The 23,295-nt window shown below is 49.1% G+C and overlaps 1 long non-coding RNA gene across 4 annotated transcripts in view; it reads left to right on the top strand.

Annotated features, from left to right (window-relative positions):
* The window catches only part of LOC113615019 (uncharacterized), a 93,957-nt gene that overhangs the window by 37,475 nt on the left and 33,187 nt on the right, over window positions 1-23,295 (top strand). The window contains exon 3 of one of the 4 annotated variants that reach the window (XR_003430831.1): window positions 10,822-10,951. The exons of 1 other annotated variant lie outside the window; for it this stretch is intronic. This is a non-coding gene — a long non-coding RNA (uncharacterized LOC113615019). Of the gene's footprint in view, window positions 1-9,323; window positions 9,508-10,821; window positions 12,237-23,295 lie in introns of those variants that run through there. 2 more of the 4 variants (XR_003430827.1, XR_003430823.1) reach the window with 2 other exon arrangements.

Genomic DNA, 23,295 nt, shown 5'->3' with positions numbered 1-23,295 from the left:
AAAAAAAAAAAAAAAAAAAAAAAAAACCAAGGAGAAGAGAGGATGGCACATTGGGGGTGATGTTCAAAGTTCTTGGCAAAGTCCCTTTCCAGCCCAGGGTGGGAGGAGGGGATGAGAATCCCAATGGTGAATGCTAACAATTGCTGACACTTGTGGAGTGGCTACACCCATGCAGGTGACAAATACTTTTTATGGCATTTACTCCTATGGACAGCACCACAGAGGGCCGCTGCTACTATCTCCATTTTACAAATGAGCCCACTGAGGTCAGAGGTGGGGCTGGGTTTGAGCCAGATCTTGGATTCAGAGCCTGAGCTTTTCATCGAAAGCTCCCGTGACTGTAAAATAGGCCTCCTCTGCGATCTCAGGCCATTTCAGAAAGTGATTTGGGACCAGGCAGAGAAGAGGGATGCTACTGTCTCCTTGGTCCTGTGGGGAGGGGTATAGAAAGGGAAGCCCACTTGACCTTCTCCCAGAGGAGGGGACCTGAGTCTTCCCAGATTCTAGGGGCTGGGGCAGGAGGCTGGGAAGGGGTGTGGCTGCGCCATGTTCTAGGCTCCCCTGGCCTTGGGCCCTGGGCATGATGCTTCCCAAGAGTCAGAAGACTGTACCCTAATCCCCATTATATTCTTCTCTGGAGAAGGGTGGGAGGAGATGAGGAAAGCCTGCATCCCCAGGAGAGGAAATAGGAGATGTGAAAACGGATTTTAAAGGCAGAAGGAGATGTTACTCTGATGGCTTGGTTCCTGGCTGTGTTCCGTCCAGGACACAAAGAGGGTCCCAGGACTCAGCAAGGCCCAGCACACGAACCAGAGAAAGTGGATCCAGTGGCTGGATTGAGCAGCATCCCTGATGAAGTCTTTTGAGACAGAGTGGGTGGAGGTGGGCCCATGCTGTGCCCTCTCCCAGTGGGGCTCGTCAACCCCCCTCCCCAGCAGTGAGGGATGTGGCAACCAGGGACAGATGGCAGTCCCCAGAGAGAGAAATGGGAAGAGAGTAGAAAGCTCTACTTCATTGAAGAGATAGGGGTCAGGCTGGGAGCAAATCTCACCAAGAACGAAACTTCCCTCCCTGGCATCTCTCTCACTGGAGGCCTTGCCAGAAAGGGCAAATGGTTGTGTGCTAGGGCCGGGGGTGGCAGAGCTGTTTCATCCTGGGTGACCTCACACTGTCCCAACTGTGAAATGCAGGTAGTGCCACTGCCCACCCCCAAGCATCCTCCGGGACACCTCCAGGGACATCCAGTGGGCCTCGCCCAGCACAGAGGTGGCCCTTTCTTGCCCACTTCTCTCCCCATTCACTGTCCACAAAACTTTTCAGGAATCTGTTACTGTTATTATGAGGATATTGAGACCCAGAAAAGGGAAGAGATTTTTCTTACTGTTATTCTTGACCCTAAATCAGGAGCTTTAAGAAGTGAATCGGGTTGGGTGATAAGTGTGGGGAGTAGTGGGTGGTGTTTTTTTGCCTTGGGGGATTTGATAACAAAGCAAGGAGACTGGATGACACTTGACTTAGATGATGCTGGTTGCTGGGCTGGTCCTGGATCTACAGTCTTTAAACAAAAAAAGCCTTCAATTAGCTCTAGTGAGTTACTGCAAGCTGTCCCTTGAAGCAGTGCTCCGAGACCAGCACTAGTCTCCCCTCTCCTCTAAGAGCCCAGGGTATTTCTCCTCATACTTCAGAGCCAGTCTCTGGGAAGTCCTCCTCTTCCTGAAGCCCTGGACCCTGAGGCCTCTGCAGACTAGTCTCTCTATGCCCCTCCTTCTCCAAACTGCCCCATCCTCTCCAAGGGCCGAAACTCAGAACTGGGTGGAAGGAAGGACCACCAGCCAGAGACCACAGGCTCATCCCTGCCTGGTCTTTGATAGGCAAAGTGACCAGACAAGTCCCTGCCCTGCTTCCAGGGTCTCCAGCTGCACTGAAGGGGTCCGGGTCAGTCTGCCTGAGAGGATGGGGGTGGGGGTGAGGTGAGGTGCAAGGCAAGGCCAGGTACCCCAGTCACAGAATAAATAGGGACCTATCAGCTTTGGGGTCCATCCTGGCTCCCCTGCGGGAGTTTAGAAGGAAACCTTTAATTTAAGCCTGTAAAAATTCTCCCTGAGCCCCACCCCACGTCCTATCAAAGATAAAAAATGCCTCCAGATCCTATATTAAATTTAACTTTTATAGAGCTACACGAGTTGTAGTTGATTTACGCTTGACTAACAATGTTGTCGTATCACCGACAATTAATTAAATGTTTATTAATATCAGTCTGCTGGGGGTTTGCTGTTGTTCTGTATTTTAGAGTTAGGGATTTTTGGCCCCCAAGTTTCAAACATATCCTTAGAGCCCGTGAAAAAGCCCAAGGCTTTGTGCGTCTGTTTTGTGGGGTTGTGGCTGCAGGTCGGAGGGTGGCGGGGGACGGCCTGTCCCCCTCCGCCAGCCTCCGCAGACCCTTCGGGAGGCGCCAGATTGTGTGGGCGGCGTCGCCTGGGGATGGTGGGATGTGGCTCCCACCCGGCTGGGGGCAGCCTCGCCAGGGAAGCTCGGCCAGAGCGGCCCCCTCCTCTCCCGCAGGCTGGGGAAGAGGCCGCCGAGAGCTCTCCAATTGGAGAGCCTTTCATCTCTTTGTTTTTACAGTGATTAACCCATCCGAGCGCGCTGCGAGCGTGGCTCTAGGCAGCGCGGGGGGAGGGGAGCGGAGGGCAGGGCCGAGAAGGGAGGGAGGGGCTCTGGTCTTTGTCGCTTTCAGGGAACTCTGCTGCCATAGCAATGGGGCTTTCTAAGGTCGGACTTTCATTCGATTCCATTGAAGAGCCTGTCTGCTCAGTCTCGCGAGTGGAGAGGGCGTTCCGGTTTCTCCAGCCTTGCCCGCGCCCCTCACCCTTGGTGGGGGGGGTGGAGGGGAGGGCGCAGCCGGTGTTAGATCGAAGGACCTGCAGCGGGAGGCGGGGAGCGCGGGCGGATTGGGAAAAGGCGGGGATGCTGGGGAGCCAAGGGCCTGATTTCGGGCACACACTACCCTTCCCCGGGTCCTTATAGGTGGGAGACTAGTCTCGCGCGCCTGCGCCCCCGGGAGCCCCTTCCTCTCAAGGGGCGTCGGGATTGGAGCTGGGCGAGCTGTACAGCCCCTGTCCAGTCAGAGGAAGGCAGGGGCACCTGCCGGTCGCTCCACCTCTGCATGCATTTCACACTTTCTATCCTGTTAGGCGTCCGCACTCCTATGCCCATGCGGACTTTTTCCCCTCTGGTTTTTAATGTTATGTGGATTTAATCTAGTTAGACGATTTTCTGCTTAAAATTGCATTGTTAACAGCAATTGTTTAAAAGTGGGCCGAGAGCGAGGGCGCCCAATCTTTGAACCGGGCGGGTTTTGCGTGCCTCTGCTCGGCGCAGGACAGGACAGCAGCCTGCGCGGAGCTGAGCGGGGCGGGGGAGGCCGACACAAAACAATCCTCAGGCGTTCTCGCTCCGGAGCCTTCAGGGCCTTTTCCCCAAGCGCAAACAGATGCAAATGTCTCTGCAAACATCGCACAAAGCTATTCAAAAAGAGGCTGCTTCTTCAGCCCTCAATAGCCCTTTAAACCCAGTCCAATTGCTTCCAAGTAGAGGTAAAAGGTCTGCACGCATTTTTTCGCTTTGGCTGGAAGGGGGGCGGAGGAGGCGAGAGCCTTCGGAAGCGGGAGGCTGAGGGCTGCTCTGGTTCAGCGACTTGTGCCATCAACCCCAGCTGCCGCGCACGGAAGACGGGCTGGAGGGTGCAGTGGCTCTGGGGACGCCGCACCTCGGGCGCGGTTCTGATCGCGATGCTGCCGAAGCCGGTGCCGTGGGGATGCGGCTCCCGAAAGGCCGCCGGTCCTTTCAGGCCCACAAAGGCCGGGCTAAATCGCGGCGCGCACAATAGCATGAAAGGGCGCGCTCGGGCCGTTTGGGAACAAAGTGGCATCACACTGCTCCGAGGGGACTCAAAAGCTTTTAACTAGTACGCACGGTGGCGTCGCCGCGCCCTTTGTGCGCTCCGCGAGGAGGTGAGAACTGCGTGCACCCTGCCGGCCCCTGTGCGTACGGAGGCTCTGGCGTTCAGCTTCCTTCGGAGACCCAGGGCCAGCCGCCAAGCGTACGGCCTGGCATTTCCTTCTCACCTGGGTAGCAGAAGCGCGCGGGCATGCCGGCGCAGTCCTTGGCTCGCCCGGAACCCCTGCGTCCTGAGCGACCGCGTGGGCCTCGCGACTCTAGAGGCTCCGGCGCTTCCTGACCCTGCGGAAGACCTTGTCGGGATCTCCAGACCGCAGGCGGGCGGAGTAAGGAGGGCCACCAAACGACGCCAGCCTAGGTGCGGGCTCTGCCGCTGGTCCCCAGCATGTGGCTAAGCAGCCAACGCCTCCAGTCTGGGGCTGGCCCTTCCGTCCCATGCAAAGCCCGCGAACTGTGCTCTGGGCGCGCTAGGCAGCTGAGTGCAGGGCGGACAAACGTGCTGGCTGAGCCCGGAATGGCCCCTTCCTTTTTCACCCTCTTCTTCGCGCTGTGTGTACTACTTCCATACTACACATTTGCTGAGGCCGGCGTTTCTGGGGGGGGAGGTGGGAGAAGGGGTGCCTACCCTCACCTAACTTCCGGCCTGGTAGCCTCAGGGACAGAAATCAAACTATACATTAGATATAGCCCCAGAGATCCATCAGCCCTTCATACCTCAAGGGAAGTCCCTGTAATCCAGTTGCTGAGGTAATGATTGCCTCACTGAAGGATAGGGAAACTCTGGGCGTCAGGGGCAAGCCAGGAGATGTATAGTCTGCAGTCATCTCTGATCCGGATGAGTCCCTAAGCTTTACCATGAGGTCAGGAGCCATAGTTCACTCCTCACAGGATATGGCCCTTGAGACAGGTTCCCCAGGTGTCTGCAGAGTGAATGAGTTGTCTAGGCAGGGAAATCTCCCTGGTGCCCAGGTGTGAGAGACTTTGGAGCCTTGGGTGCCTGGGAAGGAGAAGCCCTCCTTTGACGGAACCCCACTCCAGCCATCTCTGTTTCCCGACTCCCTTCTCCCACCATGATGTCACTTTCACTTGTCATCATTTGCTGTATCACACCTGAGCTGTCATTTTCAGACCTATGTGCCTAACATAGGTCATGGCATGCAAGGACGTAGTAGATCCCAGCTCCAGATGTAATGCAACGGCTCATCTCTTGGAGCAGGAGTCTTGAGTGTGGCCACAGTCCTTTCCACCACCTCAAACACCTTGGGGCCCCTTTAATGCCCAAAAAGAGGGCTCGCAGCGACTGCTTACCCGGATCATAGGCTGGGTAATGTTGGCCACCGCTAATTACTGAGGCTTACTTTGTGTGACCTCCTTTAATGTCAAAGGTACCAACCCAATGAGGTGGTACCGGCGATTATCCCAGCTTACAGATGAGAACTTCCAGGCTCAGAGTTGCTATCTCTCGTCAAACAGTGGCGGAGCCAGAATTCGAACCCTGGCAGTTGACACCAAATGCTAGCCTCTGTTATGAATTACAAACCCAACTTCTTTCTTCTCTAACTCCACCCCCAGCCGTGGTACTGGAGACCTTTCCTCCGGGCTGGGGGGACGCAGCCGTGCCTCCCCAGAGGCGCATCCGGGTCGCCTTGGGCAGGTGCAGGGCCGGGCGGGCGCGTGGGGCGGGGCGGGGGCGTTATCTCCTGACCGATGGCCGCCGGCACATCTGTTTATCTCTGAAGCCGCGCTGGATTGGATTTCTCGATGTTTATCTCCCTCCGAGGAGCAGCGCGCTGGGGCCGCGGAGAGCGCAGCTGCGGACCCGGTGTGACTGACAGATCCAGAGCTGGGCCTCCCGCCCCTGTTGGGTCTGGGTGGGGCCGCCCTGTGCCCACCGCTCACCCTGATCTGAGAGGGCTGCAGGTGAGCAGTGCAGGCGGCCAGGTGCTTCAGGGTTCCGTGGTCTGCCAGAGCGCAGGCAGGCCAGAACTCCCCCTCATTAGGGACCACTTAACTAGGCCAGAGAGAGGGCAGTGTCGATTTAGTGACACAGATGGGAGCAGGGGGTGGGGAGAGGGGGCGGTGAAAAACTGGATGAAATCCTAATAAGTCCATTTCCTAACCTGTCAGGAAGTCAGCCTTGGGAACCCAGGGAAGGCCCTCAGAAGTGCCCCCTGCTCCCAAGAATGCCTGGGGCCGAGGATGGAGGGAGCTTTGGCTAGAGGGGCTGTGAGGCCACAAGTACTTCCAAGTGGAGCCACTCCAGGAGGCTGCAGAAGTCAGGGAAACTAAGATTGAAATGTTTTCCTAAGTTTCCTGGCCACACACACTACGCAAACCAGGTCACCTCCCTTGCTCTTTGCTGTCATTGCAGTTTGCATCTCTGTGTACGTTCATGGTATGATTACGGGACTGATGAAACTCGGTTCCTGGGGGCAGGGGTGGGGTCAGTGGTGAGGCACCTAAACCAGGGAGCAGCATGGAGTAGGTGTTTAGGAAACCTGTTGATGGGCCTCAGTACTGACCCTTGGAGAGGCTGGCTGACCTCAGGTGCTGTGACTGTTGTTTAAAAGGCTTCTAGGACCATGAGAGAAGCCATGTGGGTTTTGGTCCTTTTCACATCAAGCCACCACTTGGTGCCCATGTGGCCTGGCTGATTTACATGAATGCCAGCACATGCTGGTGACTTCAATTCCCTTGCCCCAGTGGCTGCCCAGCCGATGTGATTTGTCTCTCTAAAGCTTTCATCCCAATTCCCTCACTTCATCCGCCACTCATCTCCCCATTTTCACTGTCCAGCCCTCTTCAGAGGGGGATTACTGGGTGCACCTTGTGCTACTAATGTTGGGGACGGAGAGCACATCTGTTATAGCCAATACCCACCCCTTGCAGCAGTGGTCTGGGATCTGGAGCGGACAAGAGATAGGACACTCAGGGACGGTCTGGGCAGTGCATGCTCTATCTACGCCACTGGCTAAGGACTCAGAGTCTACAGAGGGATCACTGGCTGGTCTTATGCACATGTTGGCCTGGCTCTGTAGATGACCCTGTATCGTCCAGATACATCTGGATTTGTCATTTCACCCACACTAAGCTGGTTAGTGACAATAACCCTAAAATAAACTGAAGTGTTGTTTAGATGGGCTAATGGATATAGGGTGGCCCAACATGAGACAAATGTCCTTTGGCAGACTGGGCAGTGACTCTCTGAGCTGGAGGGCCAATGGGTTATTCCAGAGTGCCAGGAAGTAGCGATAGAAGTGTCCTAGCCCCTGAACTGGAAGGACTGTCTGATGGCAGGTGGGGTGAGAGTGGTCTACACCTGCTGTCATGTTGGTTTCCTCACTTTTTATGCTACCCCATAGAAGCAGAGTATGGATGTCTGGACCTTAATCAGATCAGAAACCACAGCTTGCGTGGAGAGCCACCAGTAGCAGAAAAGCAGGGATCACACAGCGATGCATGAGACAGCCCAAAACTGCCGAGGGTGTTTCTGCTGAGTGCTTACCTCTGTCTTCCATGAGCCACCCAAGACTTGGACCCCATTCTCCGTAACCAGGAGCTCTGCTGGGAGATCTGTGGGGCAGGGCGGGCCTCACCAGCACCCTATTTCTTGCCAGTAAGTCAGGGTCAGGCTATGATAAAAGAATGTCTGTTTCAAGACATGACTAGGTTTGGCTGATCCAGGCTTCAAGATATGATTGTTTCCCTTTTGTGAGTTGGAGCGGGGACTGCTAGCAGTCACCATTCGACTTGGTATCCACCAAGGCAGAGGCCAAGGCAGGCACGGGGAGAGCCTGGTCTTCCCAATCAACTCGGACAGGTGGAACTTAATCCTTTATTTCTGAAACAAATCTTTACATCCCTGAAGAGACCCTAAGGGCCTCTAATCATGAGGGGGCTTAAAAGGTTTTCCCTCTGAGAACCAGGTCATGAACATCTTGAGGTGGAGAGTTAGGAATGGGAGGAATTTAACCACCCAGAATTGTTGGCCAGCTGCCAGGGGAGCACCCTGGAGCCTCTTTCGGGAAACAGACTTTATGTGTGCTGGAAGAGGGGCTTGGGATATGCCTAAGGAGTGGGCGCAGACCCTCTCTGTCCTCTGGAGCCTTGAGAATATTTGCTTCTAGAGAAAGATGCATGGAGATTGTCCTGGGCACCGTTCTCAGCCCTATGGGACAGCTGAAGGCAGGGCATGTACAAAGCCCCCGGGGGTGTCCTGGAGAATCCTGGCAGAGGCTCCTCACCCTGTTGTTGGATCAGCAGCTCTCCCCACGCCACTGGGTCACCTCCATTATTTAGGCCGCAGTGTTGGTCTGGCTTCTGCGGCTCCCTGTTCCCCTTCCCATTGTAACAGACTCCTATCTGACCAAATCCTTTCAGTCAGAATAGGAAGACAAACGCTGGCCCTCTAAGGAAAGAGCTTCTCTTTCTAAATATTTACGCTGTTGCTGTGAATCATGAAGACTCCCTTTGTGCGTAGCCTCCCAGGCTCAAGTCATTCACCCCCAGCCCCCTGTGCTTGACGTGGCCAGTGGGCTGGGCCATCCTGTCCTCACCCCTTGGGGAGGCAGGGCTGAAGTAGCCCCTCTGTCCCACACTGACACCCAGGGGGCCTGCCTCAGACTTGAGGATGGAGGTCCAGGGAGGCAGTGGCCATTTTCCTTGGCTGACTTGAGATGCCAGGGAGATCTCCCTGCAGAGCTCGGGAGGGGTCCTGGCAGTGGGATTTTCTTCCTTTTTCATATGGTCAAGGGATAGTTGAAGATTGAGGTGAAAGTTCTCTAAGCCTCTTTTTTTTTTTCACTTTAAAAATAACTTTATTCAGGTATAATTACATAGCATAATGTTTACTCATCACAAATGTACAATTCAGTGATTTCAGTAAATTTATAAAGTTGTCCAGTCATCATCGCAAACCAGTTTTAGAACATTTCCATTATCCCAAGATGTTTTCTTACGCCCATTTTTAGTCAATCTCACTCCCGCTTGCAGCCCTAGACTGCCTTACTCTCTGTCTCTATGGCTTTCCCTTTTTCTGGACATTGCATATCAATGGATTCATATAATATGTGGTCTGTTGAATCTGGCTTCTTTCACTTAGCATGTTTCTATGATACATCAACGTTGTACCATGTATCAGTAGTTTATTCATCTTTATTGCCAAATAATATTCTACTGTGAGGATATGAAACATTTTGTTTGTCCTTTCCCCCAACTGAAGGTCATTTGGATTGTTTCCAGTTCTGGATTATTATGAATAATGCTGCTATGACTATTTGCTTACAAGTCTTTGTATATACAGAAAATTTTAATCATTTCAACTACTCTGTGATTTAGAACCATTGTAATTTCTTTTTCTCCAGATAATGAAACTGAGGCTCAAAAAATTATGAAACTTAATACCTGAAACCATAAAATTCCTGGAAGAAAACGTAAGCAGTATGCTCTCTGACACTGGTCTTAGCAATATTTTTTTTGGACCTGTCTCCTCAGGCAAGGAAAACAAAAGGAAAATAAACAAATGGGACTACGTCAAACTAAAAACTTTTGCACAGTGAAGGAAGCCACCAACAAAACGAAAAGGCAACCTACTGAATGGGAGAAGATATTTGCAAATGATATATCCAATAAGGGCTTAATATCCACAATATATAAAGAATTCATACAAGTCAATGGCAAAAAAAATCTGATAACAAATGGACAGATGTAATAAACTATAATGGAAAAGAATATGAAAAAGAATATCTTTATCTATCATCTATCTATCTATCTATCTGAGTCACTTTGCTGTACACCAGAAACCAACACAACATTGCAAACCAACCATACCACAATAAAAAAATAAAAATAAAAAATGGGCAGAGGACTTGAATAGATATTTTCCTAAGGAAGATATAGAGATGGACAACAGGAGCATGAAAATATGCTCAGCATCACTAATCATCAGGGAAATGCAAGTCAAAACTACAATGAGATATCACCCCACACCTGCCAGAATGGCCATCATCAAAAAGACAACAAATTTTAGGCATTGGTGAGGATGTGGAGAAAAGGGAACCCTTGCGCACTATTGGTGGGAATGTAAATTGGTGCAGTCACCCTGGAAAACAGTATGGAGAGTCCTCAAAAAATCAAAAATAGAACTATCATATGATTCAGCAATTTCACTTCTGTGTATTTACCTGAAGAAAACGAAACACTAATTCAAAAAGATACATGTACCCCAATGTTCACTGCAGCATCATTTACAGTAGCCAAGACATGGAAGCAACCCAAGTGTCCACTGACAGATGAATGGACAAAGAAGATGTGGTATATACGTACAATGGAATACTACTTAGCCACAAAAATAATGAAATCTTGCCATTTGCAATAACATGGGAAGACCTAGAAGGTCTAGTGAAATAAGTCAGACAGAGAAAGACAAACACCACATGATTTCACTTAAATGTGAAATGCAAAAAACAAGACATATGAACAAACTAAACAAAACAGAAACAAACTCATAGATACAGAGAATAAACTGGTGGTTGCCTGAGGGGAGGGGGTCGAGTGTGGGCAACATACGTGAAGTGAATCAAGAGGTACAAACTTCCAGTTATAAAATAAATAAGTCATGGGGATGTAACATACAGCATAGGGAATATAGTCAATAGTATTGGAATAACTGTATGGTGGGAGGGGGAGGTATCAGGAACATTATAGCAGAAATGCAAAGCTAATAAGCTAACCAGCTTCTGACATTCAATGTAAGATTTAGGGACAACGTAGTAAGATTAAAAGCCAGGTTTTAGAAGAGGGAGTGTAGGGAGAGGAAAGTGGAGGAGGGTAGTACATTTATTTATTTTTTATTATTTTTAGCATATCAAGAGGAAAACTCGGAAGATTTAGATCTTCATTTCTTCCATAGTTGAAGAAGATACCTCTTCCACCTTGGCAAGGCTCTTTGGCATCCCACCCTGGAAGGATATGGCCAAGTTTGATGAGAAAGGTAGGAACCTGCTCTCTGGCCAGGGCTTGAGTGGGGAGAAGTGCAAGGGCAACAGGGTTGAGCATGTCGGCCCCCGTCTCCCCATGTGGACTTTGGGTTGGAGCGAGCAGGGGTGGTAGGGTTAGTTGAAGAGTGACAAGTTCATGGGCTTTGGACTTGAGGCACACATGGGGCCCTGGGCGGAGCTCGCCTCCAGTCTTCCCTGCTCCAAACTTGTAACAGCTGCATAGAAGGAAACTTGGTAGCCCAGCATGGTTAGCGGAGAGAGGCGAATGTTTGGCTTTTCTAAGTTTCTAAGCCACTTTTGAACCCATTCCAGGCCAGCTCACATTCCTTCAACAAACATTTATTGGGTTCGTGATTGGCGCTGGGCCTGGTCTTTTCTTTCAGTGTCCTCAGAGCTCAGCCTAAGCCTGACACACAGTAGGTGCTGAGAAACAAAGAGCAAGGTCATGGAGCAGCCACAGGAGCAAGTCATCAGATAGAGGAGAGACCCCTAGGCAGAGTTTTACTGCCTGGGGCTCTGACATCATGTCTTAGGAACGTTGTAGCTTTTGGGGTCTGTATAAGACATTTTCTGGAAAACTTTGTGCAAATCAAGTTGTTGTAAATTGGAACTTTGGAGTTGTCCTAGACTCCCAGAAACTGGGTAAGGGCTGAGAGTCCTTATCTGAGTGGCCTTTAGGAGGTGATTTGGCCACAAGGGTGGAGCCCTTGTGAATGGGAGTCCTATCAAAGAGACCCCAGAGAGCTCTCTCGACTCTTCCACCACGTGAGGACGTGGTAAGAAGTTGCAACTGTGGTAGAGGGCGCTCTCTAGAACCAGACTGTGCTGGTACCCCCATCTAGGACTTCCAGCCTCCAGACCAGTGAGAGATAAATATCTGTTGTTTATAAGCCACTCAATCTGTGGTTGTTGGGAGAGTCTTTGAGAGGACATGAATGTCGGTTGACCCACGAGCTGGATCTGGGCCATCAGAGGCCCCTTCCCCTCTTCCGCATCCTTGGAATGTATACAAGAACCACTGTTCTTGTACTAGGAGCCACCTCAAGGGCGCAGCCTTGAGAGAACAATGTGTTGTTGAGACCATCTGGACGATATGAGTGACTGAGCCCAGTTAAAGCCGCTGCATAAACTTTAAGATTCTGGTGAGCAGGTGGGGAGATCTAATCATCTTGCCACCACCCAAGTCTAGCCTTGTGTGTGAGTTTCCTTGCTTATTAAAACTGCCATCTGGGCTTCCCTGGTGGCGCAGTGGTTAAGAATCCGCCTGATTGGGCTTCCCTGGTGGCGCAGTGGTTGAGAGTCTGCCTGCCGATGCAGGGGACACGGGTTCGAGCCCTGGTCTGGGAAAATCCCACATGCCGTGGAGCAACTAAGCCCGTGCGCCACAACTACTGAGCCTGCACTCTAAAGCCTTCGAGCCACAGCTACTGAAGCCTGTGTGCCTCGAGCCCGTGCTCCACAACAAGAGAGTCCACCGCAATGAGAAGACTCCACACAGCCATAAATAAATAAATAAATTAATTAATTAAAAACAAACCACAAAAAAACCGCCACCTATCAATCTGGAGTGGTCTGCCTCTTCAGTTCCTCCTTGCCCCACATGTATGGGGGCCAGTTTGGAATTTCAATTGGGAGACTCTTGAGGTTGGGAACCAGCAGTGGTATTTTGTTAAAGCATCCGAGCTAAGACGAGTTTGCAGTCAAGGTGTCAACAGGCTGCAGTCGTTCGAAGGGTTGACTGGAGCTGGAGGATCTGCTTTCAAGATGGTTTGCTCATGTAGTTGGCAGGTTGGTGCTGGCGTGGCAAGAACCTCAGTTCCTTACCTTGGGCACCTCTTCGTTGGGCTGCTTGAGTGTCCTCAAGACATGGCAGCTGGCTTCCCCCGAAGTGAGAGTTCCAAGAGAGAGCCAGGAAAAACGGCACTGTCTTTTCTGACTTCGTTTAGAAGTCGTACACCATCCTTTCTGCAATGTCCTGTTGGGCAGCCCTGTGCCGTGTCGGGGACACTACACAAGAGCATGCATGAGTGACAGGAGGTGAGGATGATTGGGGGCCATCTTGGAGGCTGGCTACCAACTTCTAATATAGTATATGCCTTGTTATTTAGTATGTGCATTGTTCATTCCTTTCCTTTGAGAGCAGCTCTCTGTCTTTTTTATTTACCAAGTGCCCAGAATAGTACCTGACACATACACAGCACTCAATAGATACTAAATTGTATTAATTTTAATGGAGTGATTTGCCTGGGGCCCGTGGGGGTGGGGCACGGAGAGAGATAGTAGTCAGTGTCTCTGACTTTTTGTGAAACAAAAATCCACTGCCTCTCACTGTCACTAGATATTCCGAGTGTTGGCTATGTTGGCAAACTTTTTTTTTTTTTTAATTAAGAACCACCTGTATTTGAAGGTAGCTGGTGAGAAAGAGTTATAGGAACATGATTCTATTTTTCCATTCCACAGGAAACAAAATAAAAAGAAGCTTCTTAATCTATGCCTCAGTTTCCTCATCTGAAAAATGGAATGCTTCTGGGTGTTTTTAAGGATTAAATGAAGGTCAAGTATATCTCCTACAGTACACCCTCAAAAAATACGTTAATATCATTTGAACGTAGGAGGTGCTTGAATCCTGAAACAGTATGTGAGAGAGGTAGAGGCATCCTCTCTGGCGTCTTTAGGACTGCCTAGAAGAGGCATCAGGTGTGTGTCCAACTGGAAGCATGCTGTGAACGCCCACATCGAGATCACTGCCCAAGTGGATGCCTGCCAGCCATGTAGACCCCACCCAGGAGTCTTCTGGGCAAGGTGAGGAAGTGGTGAGGGCCGTCCACTAACTCAAGAGTATCTTCAGTCAGCTCCTACCAGGTGCTGGCCGTGGGCTTGCAGAGATGGTGAAGTGCAGTCCCTGGCCTCGGGGGACTCCCAGTCTAGAGGGAGAGACAGACAGGAAGGCGGATAATTCCGGGACAGCGTGGTCAGTGTAGAGACAAGTCCTAGAGCCCCAGGGGAAAAGGGGCTCAGAGACGGCCTTTGAGAGGAGGTGATACAACCTGAGCTTTGGGGCTGAGTAGGTGTTGGGAGTGTGAAGGATGGGAGGCAGGGGAAGAGAATGTCCCAGCAGAGGAAACAGCCTGGGCAAAAGCCTGACACGACAGAAAGGGTGACATGGGGGGCCATGTGGAGGTGACAAAGAGAGATGAGGCTGGGGAGGCAGAAAAGATGAACAGTCTGGAATTTTATCCTTTAGGACTTTATTTCATAGTCCTAGAAAAACCTAAAGAATGAAGTTGTCAGACCTTTGTTTAAAAACCCACCAGTGGGGCTTCCCTGGTGGTGCAGTGGTTGAGAGTCCGCCTGCCGATGCAGGGGACACGGGTTCGTGCCCCGGTCCGGGAGGATCCCACATGCCGCGGAGCAACTGGGCCCGTGAGCCATGGCTGCTGAGCCTGCGCGTCCGGAGCCTGTGCTCCGCAACGCGAGAGGCCATAACAGTGAGAGGCCCGCGTACCGCAAAAAAAAAAGACCCACCAGTGGCCTTCTGGAGGACAGACTAGAATGGGCGAGATCTGAGGCAGGGACATGAGAGAGGACACTGGTGCAGGGACCCTGAAGCCAAGGGTAGGATCACGGGTTGCAGGATTCCACTGGGCATGACCCAGGGACCCTCCCTGTGTGGTCTGGAAGGAGAGCCTTCCCAGCGGTCTGCTCCAGTTACTGCCAATGCAGAAGGCGTGGGGAGACCACAATTCTACATGGTAGCAGAAAACAAGTACCTGCTTTACTTTTGTACCTGCTTTCTTCTCCTGGAAGGGATGGGACTCATTGCAAAAGAGCTCCACTGCCCCTCTCTCCCCTTCTCTCCCATTCAAGATATAATGACCTCTATGCGCTCCTAGCACTTACTCTTATGCCTGGCTCAGTGGACACTGGGATAAGGACAGTGCTTGCATGATTCAGTTCTCCTGGAGACCAGCGCCTACCCACCCATCTTTGCTTCCTCAGCAACCTGTAGTACAGGGTCTAGCCCTTTCAGCAGGGGCCCAGTAAGAAGATGATCCTGGCAAATGAATGCAAGCCCTGTTTAAAACCCTTTCTGCAGAGTCCTTATTTGTATGTGCTCGCACACATACAAACACACACACGTGTGTACTCACGTATGTATGCTCCCCACCACCCGAGTCACCTTCTAGAATGGGATTTATCAGATCAGCCTCCACCCCATTCCCTCCCCACCCCGAGTTCACAGCCAGGGAAGCGAAAGATGAGCCGAGTGGTTTTTCTCTAGAGCCAAAGCTCAGTTAGACGGAGGCCCATCTGGCATGCCCAGCCTGGGGACTTTGGGGCAGATCTCTGGGGACCGCCTGCAAGTGTCTTGAACTGGCTCTCTCACTTCGAGAGTGGTAGGGAATCCTCCAACCGATTGTGCAGGGCAGCGATCCTTGTGGTCTCCTGCACCTCGTCCCCCTCCCCGCTTCATGGCCCTTGCCTAGCTCTGGGCTCTCTCGTCCTGATATCCCACCCCGTTCGTAAGGTGGGTGGGGGGAGGAGAAGTGTCAGGTTTTTGTGGTGAGGAAAATCTGGCAGTCCTGAATTTCTTCCTGAATCGACCACCTGCTGAATGTTTTCCAGGATTATGAAAGTTTTTGAGGGAGTGGGGGAAGTGGGAGGGTGAAAAATGGCGGTTCCTTCTTTTTCTTTAAATTAATTAATTATTTTTTGCCTGCGTTGGGTCTTCATTGTTGCACGCGGGCTTTCTCCAGTTCTGTCAAGCGAGGGCTGCTCTTCGTTGTAGTGCATGGGCTTCTCATTGTGGTGGCTTCTCTTGTTGTGGAGCATGGGCTCTAGGCATGCGGGCTTCGGTAGTTGTGGCACGTGGACTCAGTAGTTGTGGCTCGCGGGCTCTAGAGTGCAGGCTCAGTAGTTGTGGCGCATGGGCTTATTTGCTCCACAGCATGTGGGATCTTCCTGGACCAGGGATCGAACCCATGTCCCCTGCATTGGCAGGTGGATTCTTAACCACTGTGCCACCAGGGAAGTCCGGTGGTTCCTTCTTGATATCTTCCCTGCTATTCTTGGAGCCCTTCAGAGAGGGAACTGGCATTACGAGGCTGTGGGAGGCTTGGTGTCAGACCCAATGTCAGGTTTGGCTCTGCCACTTTTTTGACCCATGCCCGTTAGTCTGTTTCTGTCTGTTAAATGGAGATAAACAGATGCATGCTATTTACCCGAGGACCCAACAAGCCATTGAATGCAAGAAGGTTTATAAACTAGAGAGTGACGTGAACCTGCATTTGTTCATGATGATGAAGCGAGGACTGGAAGAGCCAGGCTTAGACAAGGGCACCCTGCTGCTTTGGGACTTTGGTCCAAGGTGTTATCACAGCATTTCCTCCTGAGCATCTTTGGCAGGGAAGCTGGGATGCAGCTTTGGAAGCTGCCCTTTGTTATCAATTAGTTAAAACCCAGTGATTGCTGAAGGGGGCGGGAAAGGGAAGGAATGAAGACATCACCTGTTCCAATGGAGTGAGCTTATCCCCACGCCCCAGACCCCAGCGTCATGGCTTGGCCTCAGGGTCTGACAAATGTCTTTGCTCAAAGGAAAATGTCGGGAGGGGCCAGGGCCTCAAACTGAGTCCCAGAGGAAGTATACTTCTGGTTGAAACAGATAACTCAGGTTTCTCTTTCCCACCCTTTACAAATAATTCAGATTTCGGAAGGAAAGGAGATTTCTTCCAAGAAGGATGACCAAACCATCCTGGCTTGTCCAAGACTTAGGGGCTTCCTGGGATGTGGAACTTTCAGGGCTAACACAGGAATAGTCTCAGGTAAACCAGGAGAAATGTCTCCTGAGAGTTTCTTCCTCCTGAACTGATTGTTCAGCTGGTTCTTCATTACTACAGGAGAAGCAGAGTTACTCCCGCTCCCACCCCCAGGAGAGCGAGAGGGTGGAAACTGGATTTCACCTTGATTTCTGTATTGCCAGCACTGTGGTTGGTATAGCTCGTCAAGAAATGGGTGATGGATGAATTGCATCCTTTGGTTAATCTAAGGTGATCTACATAGGTCATGGTGAGAGGCATTGGGAGGTAAAAGATCCATTAAATGCATAATTCATGTAAAAATGTTGAGATCAAACAATGTTTATCTGGCTCTGTGTGGAGAAACCTAGAATAGGTGATAAAACAGGTATATGTTTACATTTTTTGGTCTGGAGTTATACCTAGTAACATCTGGTATTTGGGGGCTAACTGGCTTGAGGGAAACACAGGTGACCTGAGGTGCTATGGTGGGAAAGGCATGGACTTTGCAAATTGACTACCATTTGGGTCCTTGTTCCTTATTGGCTGCGTTACATTAGACAAGCCTTTTATTGCCCCCCTCCCCCCGGCCACCACCTCAGTTTTCTCATTTGCAAAACAGATAATTTATTTACCACAAAGGGTTACTTTGACAATCAAATGACACGTCATCTATAAAGTGCTTAGGAACTTTCCTGGTGGCGCAGTGGTTAAGAATCTGCCTGCCAGTGCAGGGGACACGGGTTCAAGCCCTGGTCCGGGAAGATCCCACATGCTGTGGAGCAACTAAGCCCGTGTGCCACAACTACTGAGCCTGCGCTCTAGAGCCTGCAAGCCACAACTACTGAGCCCGTGTGCCACAACTACTGAAGCCTGCTTGCCTAGAGCTAGTGCTCTGCAACAAGAGAAGTCACTGAATAAGAAGCCTGTGCACCACAACTAAGAGTAAACCCCGCTCGCTGCAACTAGAGACAGCCCATGCACAGCAACAAAGACCCAACACAGCCAAAAATAAAATAAATAAATTTATAATAATAGAAAAAAGAATCCGCCTGCCGATGCAGGGGACATGGGTTCGAGCCCTGGTCCAGGAAGATCCCACATGCCGCGGAGCAACTAAGCCTGTGCGCCACAACTACTAAGCCTGTGCTCTAGAGCCTGTGAGCCACAACTGCTGAGCCCGCGTGACACAACTACTGAAGCCCATGCGCCTAGAGCCTGTGCTCCACAACTAGAGAAGCCACTGCAATGAGAAGCCCGTGTACTGCAACGATGAGTAGCCCCCACTCGCCACAACTAGAGAAAGCCCGGGTGCAGCAATGAAGACCCAACTCAGCCAAAAATAAATAAATTAATTAATTAATTAAAAAAAACATAAAGCGCTTAGCATGATTCTTGACACACAGTAGGAACTCTATACCCATGAAATTCCTCAAATCTCTCAGGAACCTTAAACAGGCTTAATTAAGAACATATGATGTGCTTCTGCATGCTTTCCTACCCCTTCTCCCCCACTGAACATATTTTATAATGTTTGTTTCAATGCAGCTATAAATAAATAAATAAATTTTAAAAATAAATAAAAAGAGTATTATGATGTGGTTTATATAATCTTTGTGATCTGCTTTTTTTGTTCAACATTATAATTCTAAGATCCACTCAGGTTGATGTATGTAGTTGTAGTTCATTCATGCTTAATACTCTATTGTGTGCTGGTACCCCAGGGTATTTATTCATTCTCCTGAAATTGGATATTCAAGTTGTTTCCACTTTGGGGCTGTTATAAACAAGGCTTCTTTTTCTTATCTCTTGGTACTCAAGTGCAAAATTTTTCTCTAGACTATATGACTAGGAGCTGAATTGCTGGGCCCAAGGTAAATAGTATTTTAGCAGATAATGTCAAATTGTTTTCCAAAGTGAGTGTACCAATTTGCATTCTCGTAAGCCAAGTATAAGATATTCTCCATTCTCAAAGTGATTTTTTATTCCAGGAAATGGAAAAATCTCAGATTGGCCTTCTCTGTGGTGATGCGTATTAGATGATAAAATCTCATCTTCCCCCATGATTTTCCTCTATAGCAGATTATTCCTGGTGGGTCTCTGCCCTCAGAGAGAAAGCGCTAGACCCTCCAGTCTCACCTGCTCCTGGCTGCATAGTCTCTGCCTTCTCTACAATCCAACTTAATGGGTCATTAGAGGTGCCTAGAAACTGTAATTATGGTATAGCGTTTCACAGGCTTACAATTGAAGGCTGTGTTTTCTAGACGCCCAAATCAAGTCTATTCTGGAAGGATGAATCTCAGAAAGTTTGCATATGATATTCTGGATTATGGGTAAAAAAAGATGCTTACCTTTGCTCTGAGGTGAGTGATGTAGGCATCCCTAATAATTGGTTGAAATAATATATATTAAAACTGGCAGCGTGGAAGGCATGCTGATGGCCCACAGAGCCAGTGTATAATGGTATATGCTAGGGAACTTTTTCTGCAGAGGAAGGGGGACAAAGCAGCATTTGTCCGAGTTAGATCACAGAATATGAGCACAGCTAAGAATCTTAATAAATCCCCTGACTGGTGGGGAGACTGAGGCCCAGAAAGGAGATAGGACAGCTCCTGTTTTCGATGTAAACCATGGGGGAAGCTGCATCTTTCTTCTGAAAGCCTAGCTAATTGCCTTAGGTTGTGTCCCCTAAAAGCAGAACCTGAATCAGGGATTCCTGAGCAAGTGATTTGTTGTATGACTGTTCTTAGGTAAAACCTGTACAGGGGTGAGGAAAACAGGATAGGACAGAGGAAGAAGAAAGGCAAAGATGTGGGTTCAGCTGAAGTCCAGCCTCAAGCTGATCCCACAGGAAGCTCTGGAGTATGAATAATACTTCAAAATTGTCTCGCCTCGTACTGTCATTGATTGGTCATTGGCTACAGGCTGCCTGAGGAGAGGGTATAGCCATGTAGGTTGTCCCTCGCATCAGCTGAGCACAGTCCTCTGAAGGAGGATGCTGTGAGCTGTTAACAGCCAACACTCACAGCAGCTGATGAGATTATTATTTGGGTTTGGGAATGGTCTATGGTCAGAGGATGGGGATTTACTTTGTGAAGATTGTACTGGTCTCCACTGAGCTCCAACTCATGCCCTTGACAGCAGCCCCATTAGAGTAGGGAATCTCAAGACGCCTAGGCTTCCCCATTGAAGATGAACAAGAGACCTTTTTTTTTTTTTTTTTGCGGTATGTGCGCCTCTCACTGCTGTGGCCTCTCCTGTCGCGGAGCACAGGCTCCGGACGTGCAGGCTCAGCAGCCATGGCTCACGGGCCCAGCCGCTCCGCGGCATGTGGGATCTTCCCGGACCGGGGCACGAATCCGTGTCCCCTGCATCGGCAGGCGGACTCTCAACCACTGCGCCACCAGGGAAGCCCTGGCACAGGAGACCTTTTTAAGGGAAGGATGTAATATGCCAAAAGACGCCTATGTCAAAATAGATCACAGACCTAAATGTACAGGCTAAAATTATAACTTTTCCAGAAGAAATCTGGGTGTAGGCAACCTTTACAGCCTTGGAGTAGGCAAATAGATCCTAGATAGGAAACAAAAATCGTGAATGATAAAAGAAAAAGACAAATTAGACTTCATAAAAATTAAAACCTTCTGCTCTTGAAAAGACACTGTTAATAAAATGAAAAGGCAAGTCAGAGAATAGAAAAAAAGAGTTGGAATGCATGTATCTGACAAAGAAGCCGCATCCAGAATACAAAATGAACGTTTATAACTCAATAATAAGGCAAACAAACAAACAAAAAAAGGAAGACAACCCAATTTAAAAATTGACAAAGGAAAAAAATAAATAGTAGTAATCAACTCTGATTTAAAAATTTAAAGTGTAACATGACTTTTGTTTTAGAAATATCTTTCACTATTACTTTGACTTTATTCTTTTCTGCTACTTCCCTCACAGTTGTGTTTGGGAATAACTAATATCCGTATATGATATATTAACCTGATTATACATTGAATGTATATTTGAAATAAAAATAACAGTATGAAAATGGTCAAAGGACTTGAACAGACACTTTACAAAAGAAGATACATAGTGTGTGGAAAGCCAATAAAAACATGAAAAGGTGCTCAACATCATTAGTCATTAGGGAAATACAAATTAAAACCATGATATGATGTCACTGCGTACCATTAGAATTGCTAAAATTAAAAAGGATAAGAATACCAAGTTTGGGCAAGTATATGGAACAATTGTAACTCTCATATACTGCTGGCAAGAGCTGGAAAGTGGTACAACTACTCTGGAAAACAGTTTGGAAGTTTCTGATAAAGTTAAATATACACTTATGATATGGCCCAGAATTCTGCTCTTAGGTGTTTTCCCCAGAGAATTGACAGTATATGTCCACTCAGAGACTTGTACATGAACGTTTATAGCAGCCTTATTCACTGTAGCCGCAAACCAGAAACAACCCAAATGTCCATCAACAGGTGAATGTATAAACAAATTGTGGTACACGTGTACAATGAAATATCATTTAGCAAATAAAAGAGTTTGAATCACTGATATACATAACAGCATGACTGAATCTTAAAAACATTATCCTGAGTGAAAGAAGTCCAAAAGAGTACATATTGTATCATTCTATTTACATGGAATTCTAGAACTGGTAAAACTAATCTAAAGTGGCAGGAAGCAAATCAGTGATTGTCTGGGGTCAGAGAAGGAAGAGAATTGAATGGAAGGGGACACAAGGGACTTTTATGGGGCAACAGAAATGCTCTATATTTTGACTGAGCTGGTGGCTAAACGAGTGTATTCATTTGTTAATACTCAACAAGTTGTAAGTTATATACCTCAGTAAGGTTATTTTGATGAAAAGAGAAATAATGTTTCCTTTGGGTGATGGAATTGCAGATAATTTTTCTTTTTTTTTTTTTGCGGTATGCGGGCCCCTCACTGTTGTGACCTCTCCCGTCGCGGAGCACAGGCTCCAAACGCGCAGGCTCAGCAGCCATGGCTCACGGGCCTAGCTGCTCCGCTGCATATGGTATCTTCCCGGACCGGGGCACGAACCTGCGTCCCCTGCATCGGCAGGTGGACTCTCAACCACTGCGCCACCAGGGAAGCCCACCTTTTACACTTTATTTTCTGTTTCTAAATTCTCTGCAGTAATCTCATCACTTTCCTTTTCAAAATACATTGTAACTGTAAAAAGGTTTTCTCCATCTTTGAAGCCTCACTCAGCTCAGATGGTCTCTCCTTTGGAAGCCTTACCTGATGCCTCAGTTAGAATTAATTGCCCCCCCCTTCTAGATCTCCACTGCCCTAGTTGGTGCCACTGCTAAGCCATTTGCACTCTGCCTTGGGCTAGTGTTACTACTTGTGTAGTTGGCTCCTTGCCCTGTGGGCACCCAGTGGTAGGAGGGTTGTATTAGTGCAGAGCCCCAAACATGGTGGGCAGCTGTTCAATGTTTGCCAAATTAAATTGGGTTTTGCCAAGCTAGGGGGAAGTTTCTTACAGAGTTCAAGGGCTGCCATTAGCTATAGGTGCATCCACAGTGAAGTGGGCAAAACTGAAGCAGAACGCAGAGCTTCAAGTCAATGCCCAGGTAGCCTCCCTGGGCAAATTCCTTAAACTCTCTGAGCCTCTGTGTCTTTTCCACAAACTGAGAGTCATGCTATCTCCCTGTTTGTTATGAGGCCAAGTAGCACAGTGCTTGGCACACAGTAAATGAGCAATTAGCTCTGGCTGCTATTGTAATTATCATTTTAACAAATAATAATATCAAGTAAGGGGACTGCCCAGATGGGAAGGTACTTACTAAGAAATAGACAGGTAAACCGAGTCAAGATTTTCTTCCTAGGAAAAGCCTACGGGCTCCGATTGGTGGGTGCGTAACAGTTTTTAAAAGCCTATTGAAAATGAATTTTCTTCCACATTAATGGTTTTTGAGAGCCAAAACCATTTCCCACAGAAGCAGATGTCCTGAAAGGAGTTTGGATTTTGCTGGCTCTGCTCTTCATTCAGGTATCAGGTGGCAGCCAGGACTCAGCCTGGTGGAGGCTGGCTTTCTCTGGAGTCTTTGCTGGAGCCGGGCTGACACAGATCTGATAGAGGTTGTCAGATCGCCGAAGAACAATCGACTTTCTAAGCAGAGCCCCTTCTCTGAGCCGCGCGGTGCTGCGTTACATTTGTAAATGCCAGCGCGCTGCTAAGCACGTCCCAGTGAATAGAAGTGTTTTGATGTTTTGTTTTTGGTCGGAGATTGAAGTCCAGTGTCTTGGGACCCAGTGACTTCGGCTGACCTTCCTGCTACATGGACAGGGCTAAATTTCAACCCCTGGAGGCTTCTGCACACAAAACCTCATGCCTCGCAAGGGCAGGTGCAAGGAAAACCGGCGGAAATCTGAAATCTTCGCTGCTTCAGAGACCTGAGCTCGCTTCTGTCAGAGGAATTAAGTTTCACAAGCCCTTTTTTTATGTAGAAAGCATATCATTAGGGGAATGTGGACAGGGCGACTTATTAAAACTGCTGCCTGTCGCA

Source organism: Aethalodelphis obliquidens, unplaced genomic scaffold, assembly GCF_003676395.1.
Source record: "Aethalodelphis obliquidens isolate GAN/ISIS:26980383/991018 unplaced genomic scaffold, ASM367639v1 scaffold4, whole genome shotgun sequence".
Classification (NCBI taxonomy): Eukaryota; Metazoa; Chordata; class Mammalia; order Artiodactyla; family Delphinidae; genus Aethalodelphis; species Aethalodelphis obliquidens.
The sequence above is the reverse complement of the archived record's forward strand: the minus strand, read 5'-3'. Positions and strand labels throughout refer to the sequence as shown.